The sequence below is a fragment of the Myotis brandtii genome, unplaced genomic scaffold, assembly GCF_000412655.1.
Source record: "Myotis brandtii unplaced genomic scaffold, ASM41265v1 scaffold174, whole genome shotgun sequence".
Lineage (NCBI taxonomy): Eukaryota > Metazoa > Chordata > Mammalia > Chiroptera > Vespertilionidae > Myotis > Myotis brandtii.
This window is the reverse complement of record NW_005356437.1, coordinates 1,112,317-1,118,676: the sequence shown is the minus strand read 5'-3', so window position 1 is coordinate 1,118,676 and position 6,360 is coordinate 1,112,317. Positions and strand designations below refer to the sequence as shown.

Genomic DNA, 6,360 nt, shown 5'->3' with positions numbered 1-6,360 from the left:
TCTTACGGACTTGATGTTTCCACAAGAGGAGCTTTGGTTCTGCTTTAAAAGTTTCATATAAATTAAAATCTTTATTAAATACCAATATGAGGAAAGTGATCCAGAGTACAACATATACAGTCCAGTTACCTCTTTTTATATTTAGAAATTACTCCTTCAAGGTATTTACACCAGAGAGTTTAGACTGTCCTGCTTAATATTCAGGTTTGAAACATTAGAACTTTGGCAAGACCATAATATTTCAAAAATATTAACAACTACCTGTAGGGGCAAGTCCATGTTACTGAGTAATGACAAATTTATTATCGTGAAGGAAAACAAGTGTAGCCAGCAATATTTTAAAATGCCCCAACCACTGCTTTTCAATATAGAAAGACTAAAACTACATAGATTTATCATACAACAAATCCAACCTCTGTCACCTGAAATTCCCCTAGTTTCATTCATTAGAAGGGGATTTAAAAAGACTTAAAGAGCACTTTACAGCAGCATCCAGTTTTTCTATGAAATACTCAGCATATTAAATATTATGTACCCCCCGCCCTTTTTTTTTCTTTTAGTGAGCTAGGCACTGGCTTCAGAGTTTGTGGAACTGTGACACTGAAAGAAAAATAATACACTCAAAACAATTCTAGAAATTGTCTTTTGGCAGAATTGTCTTTTGGTATCCAAGTTAAAAATAGAAGGGTCATTTTGTTGCTTTTTTCCCCCCTAAAATTTAAATCGTTTTTTGTTCCTCTTCTACATAAATCTCAACCACCACTCCTGAGTGGAGATGGGCAAAGGCTCTGGCCCCCGTTCCTCCAGTTTCTTAACAGCTGCTTTCTTATTGCTGCAACCAGGCTTCAATAGATGTGTGCCACTGCAAACTTCCCCAAAACGGCCTTTATAGATAATCCCTCAACATATTTTCTCTCTTTTCCAGTATGTGAGATCTAAAAAGAAAATAAAAAGAAAAACCTGGCATTCTGTTAGAGCCAGAAGCCATCTCTGTATCTGAGCCATCATCTGACTAGTTACTGTAACAAGGAGATTGAGCTGGGGAGGCACTTGAAGTGGTACTGTGAGCATTGAAATTGTGACCTTTAAATTACTTCTGCAGTTTGCTGATCTGATTGCTTTTTTATCGTGTTTCCAGATAGAGTTTCCCCTTTCATTGGTTTCAATGTAGTCTTAAAATTATTATTATTTTTTACTGATTGATTTTAGAGAGAGAGGAAGGGAGAGAGAATGAGAGAGATAGAGATATGTGCTGTTCCACTTTTTTATACATTCATTGGTTGATTCCTGTATGTGCCCCAACCAGAAATTGAACCTGCAACCCTGGAGCATAGGGATGATGCTCCAACCAACTAAGCTACCTGGTCAATGACTCAATGTAGTCTTTAAACTGGGTCCTGCCCATGCATCTACTACATGATTCTAGGTTTGTTTGGTGTGTGTGTGTGTGTGTGTGTGTGTGTGTGTGTGTGTGTGTGTGTTTAATCCTGCCAGCAATTTCGTTTATCTTTTCATAAGCAGGACACAGGCATTATAGATGTCTCCTGAAGGAGTCTCATGCAATTCAAAACAGTTCTCATAGCATTTACTGACAGTGAATCAGGAACTGGAGGACTTAGCTCTGCAAATACAGCATCCCTCTATATTTTGGGAACATCTTTCGCTTGTGAAAACCAAACATCTTTGCTTCTGGACAATAGTCTTCCAAAAGCAGCCATTCCACATGCAATAATGTTCCCGAGGTGTGAAGTGCACTCCAGGCAAACCACCCACCCCTTCAATTGCTCCCTCCTTCTCAACTGCCTTGTCTAGAAAGATTGCTTCTGCAGTTCTCAAAATAAAGACATTTTAAACCAAGACTAAGAAAATTTCCTTCACACAGACCCTGCAGAAAGAAGAAATATAAACCCAGTTTGAAAGGTTAGAATGCAAGAATCAATGATAAACAAATAAGTTAGTAGACACATTAGTAAATCTAAGTAAATATTGACCAAAAATTTATTAATTTTTAGAGGATAAACATAGGGTGAAAGTAGAGTATTGCATAGCAATCAGCTGAAAATGAAAGACAGGATTCAGAGTTAAAACATTTTAAGGTACTTACATTGAATATACAGTGTTAAAAATTTTCAGCTATAACTTTCAATATTTTAAGGAAAACATCTTTTTTTTTTATAAAATCTTTATTGTTCAGATTACATTTGTTCCTCTTTTTTTCCCCCCCATAACTCCCCTCCTCCCAGTTCCCGCCCCACCCTCCGCCCTCACTCCCCACCCACTGTCCTCATCCATAGGTGCACGATTTTTGTCCAGTCTCTTCCCCATTCCCCTTTCCCCCCCAAGAATAGTCAGTCCATTCCCTTTCTATGTCCCTGATTCATTATAATCACCAGTTCATTCTGTACATCAGATTATTTATTCACTTGGTTCTTAGATTCACTTGTTGATAGATGCATGTTTGTTGTTCACAATTTGTATCTTTACCTTTTTCTTCTTCCTCTTCTTAAAGGATACCTTTCAGCATTTCGTATAATACTGGTTTAGTGGTGATGAACTCCTTTAGCTTTTCCTTATCTGTGAAGCTCTTTATCTGACCTTCAATTCTGAATGATAGCTTTGCTGGATAAAGTATTCTTGGTTGTAGGTTCTTGGTATTCAGCACTTTGAATATTTCTTGCCATTCCCTTCTGGCCTGCCAAGTTTCTGTTGAGAAATCAGCTGACAGTCGTATGGGTATTCCCTTGTAGGTAACTGAGTTTCTTTCTCTTGCTGCTTTTAAGATTCTCTCTTTGTCTTTTGCTCTTGGCATTTTAATTATGATGTGTCTTGGTGTGGTCCTCTTTGGATTCCTTTTGTTTGGGGTTCTCTGCGCTTCTTGGACCTGTAAGTCCATTTCTTTCACCAGGTGGGGGAAGTTTTCTGCCATTATTTCTTCAAATAGGTTTTCAATATCTTGCTGTCTCTCATCTTCTGGCACCCCTATTATTCTGATGTTGGTACGCTTGAAGCTGTCCCAGAGGCTCCTTACACTATCTTCGTATTTTCGGATTCTTTTTTCATTTTGCTTTTCCGGTTGGGTGTTTTTTGCTTCTTCGCATTTCAAATCTTTGGCTTGATTCTTGCGCTCCTCTGGTCTGCTATTGGGTGTAATATTCTTTATTTCCGACCGTGTATGCTTAATTTCTAGTTGTTTCTTTATCATAGCATCGAGGGTCTCATTAGTTTTCGTGAGGCTCTCCAGAAGTTTATTGCAAGCCCTCAAAATTGCGTTTTTTAGCTCTATATCCTCCATTTCTGTCATGTTTTTTTGTCTCCGCATTTTTTATGCTTTCTTGGTGCACCCCCTAGTGGTCTTTGTGCGCAGTCTTGTTCTAGTTGAGCCTTGATTGTTGTAGTTAATACTAGAGGGATTTGACCACCAGGCCGACTGGCTGTGTGAATCAGCTGTGTCTGCCGCGGAAAACTTCTGTCCTCTGGGGAGGTGCTAATCTAGCCTTTGCCTGAGGCGATCCGGCAAATGGCTCTGCGCAGGGCTTGGGCGGGGCGGGCTCAACAGGGCGGGCGGGCGGAGGGAGCGGTTATGGTGCCCTCAGTCCCGTTCCCAGAGGCTCTGCTTCTCAGAACCCCCGGAACCGCTGCAAACCTCGGAGGGAAAGCTGCCTTCCAACTGATGCCAGACACTCCCGCTTCTCCCGTTTGGGTCCGAGTCCCCAGCGATTCGCCCGTATCTGGAGCTCAGAGTCTGAGACTCCCCCCTGACCGAAAACGACAACCGCGCTCTCAGCCACCAGCCCGCTTTGCGCGCGCACCTCCGCACCTGAGTTTTTTCCACACTGCGCCTCCTCTGAGCCTCGGTGTGCTGTTATTTTTCCTTCTAGTTGAAGAGTCTCTCCTCAGCCAGCCTTCCTGTGGTTCTGGGTGATGTCCGTTCCGTCTTTTAGTTGTATTTTTGAAGTGGTTGTTTGCGGCAGCAGTCTCCGGTGTTTACCTATGCCGCCATCTTGATTCTCCTCTAAGGAAAACATCTTAAGCAAATATGCAAAAAAGAAAGTGAATAGTTATGATGAAAGACCCCTCCCCCAAAAGCAAAATAAGTATTACTGGTTATGCACATAAAATTGTCCTCATTTGAAAATGAAAAATTGGGCACTAATTTATTCTTTGTACCAGACCACTGACCATAAAATACCACTTTTGCCACTATGGTCCCCCAACCATAAATTATTATTCATCTATGGGAAAAACTTTGAGAGCTGTTGTTCTTCATTCTTTTTTAGTAATCTTTTTTTTTAAATATATTTTTTTATTGATTAAGATATTACATATGTGTCCTTATACCCACATTACCCCCTAACCCCCCTCCCCGCTCATGCCCTCACCCCCCCGTTGTCCGTGTCCATTGGTTAGACCTATATGCTTGCATGTAAGTCCTTTGGTTGATCTTTCCCCCTTAACCCTGCCCTCCCCTACCTTCCCTCCAAGGCCCGACAGTCCAATCAATGCCTCTCCATCTCTGGATCAGTCCTTGTTCATCAGTTTATGATGTTCATTATATTCCACAAATGAGTGAGATCATGTGGTATTTATCCTTCTCTGACTGGCTTATTTCACTTAGCATAATGCTCTCTAGTTCCATCCATGGTGTGGCAAATGGTAAGAGTTCCTTTTTCTTCTTCCTCTTCTTAAAGAATACCTTTCAGCATTTCATATAATGCTGGTTTGGTGGTGATGAACTCCTTTAGCTTTTTCTTATCTGTGAAGCTCTTTATCTGACCTTCAATTCTGAATGATAGCTTTGCTGGATAAAGTAATCTTGGTTGTAGGTTCTTGCTATTCATCACTTTGAATATTTCTTGCCACTCTCTTCTGGCCTGCATGGTTTCTGTTGAGAAATCAGCTGACAGTCGTATGGGTACTCCCTTATAGGTAACTGACTTTTTTTCTCTTGCTGCTTTTAAGATTCTCTCTTTGTCTTTTGCTCTTGGCATTTTAATTATGATGTGTCTTGGTGTGGTCCTCTTTGGATTCCTTTTGTTTGGGGTTCTCTGCGCTTCCTGGACTTGGAAGTCTATTTCTTTCACCAGGTAGGGGAAGTTTTCTGTCATTATTTCTTCAAATAGGTTTTCAATATCTTGCCCTCTCTCTTCTTCTGGTACCCCTATAATTCTGATGTTGGTACGCTTGAAGTTGTCCCAGAGGCTCCTTACACTATCTTCGTATTTTTGGATTCTTTTTTCATTTTGCTTTTCCGGTTGGGTGTTTTTTGCTTCTTCGTATTTCAAATCTTTGACTTGATTCTTGCGATCCTCTGGTCTGCTGTTGGGAGTCTGTATAATATTCTTTATTTCAGTCCGTGTATGCTTAATTTCTAGTTGGTCCTTTATCACAACATCGAGGGTCTCACTAGATTTCTTAAGGATCTCAATACATTTATCGGCGGTTTCCATAAAATTCTTGAAAAATCTTAGAACCGTGGTTTTGAACTCTATATCCAGTCGTTTGCTGTCCTCCATTTCTGTCATTTGTGACCTGTTTCTTTGTCTTCGCATTTTGTCTGCTTCCCTGTGTTGGTAGAGTGGTTTTGTGTGCTAGGTGTCCTACAGGGCCCAGTGGCTCAGCCTCCCCAGTTACCTGAGGTGGACACTCTTGGTGCACCCCCTTGTGGGCTTTGTGCACAGTCTTGTTGTAGTTATGCCTTGATTGTTTTAGGTGTCACTGGGAGGAATTGACCTCCAGGCCAGTTGGCAGTGAGAATCAGCTGTGTCTGCAGTGGGAGAACTTCTGTGCTGAAGACACCCTTCTGGGGCAAGACTTGCTTCAGTGGGGCTTTGGTGCTCACTCTGTTCTTTATTCTTATAAAACTCTAGGAAAGATAGATATTAAAATGTTAGTTGAAATCTCATACTTGGGGTTTTCAAACCAGTGAATCAATTATCAATAATTATTTGCACAAAACTCTATTTTCTGTGGGGAATACAAAATAAAAAATCACAGTCCCCATCATCTGGTAGTTTACAACCTGAGTAGGGAGAACAAGCTATATAAACCCACCTGAGAATAAACAGTGGGGTAGAAGAGTAAGAGCCTTGGATTGTATAAATATTACAGTTAAGTGCAAGTGGGGTCCCTTAAGCAGGATGAGTTGGAAGGCTTTAACTGAATATGTGAAATTTGATCTGGGCTGTAAGAGAGGTAGAATTTCATTAGATAAACTGGGAATAAGCCTGAGCAAAAGCAACAAAATATACAAAGGTGTAGGAGCCAAAAAAGAAGACATTTTTAAGAAATGTTAACGTAAAAAAAACATTGAAACCTGTAAAGAATTTTTGTGAGTTTATTTGAGCCAAACTGTCGACATAT

The 6,360-nt window shown here is 40.6% G+C and overlaps 1 pseudogene; it reads right to left on the bottom strand.

Moving 5' to 3' along the window:
* Positions 1–672: 672 nt before the first annotated feature.
* Positions 673–1,812, bottom strand: LOC102258886 (annotated as a pseudogene).
* Between the last annotated feature and the right edge of the window lie 4,548 nt (positions 1,813–6,360).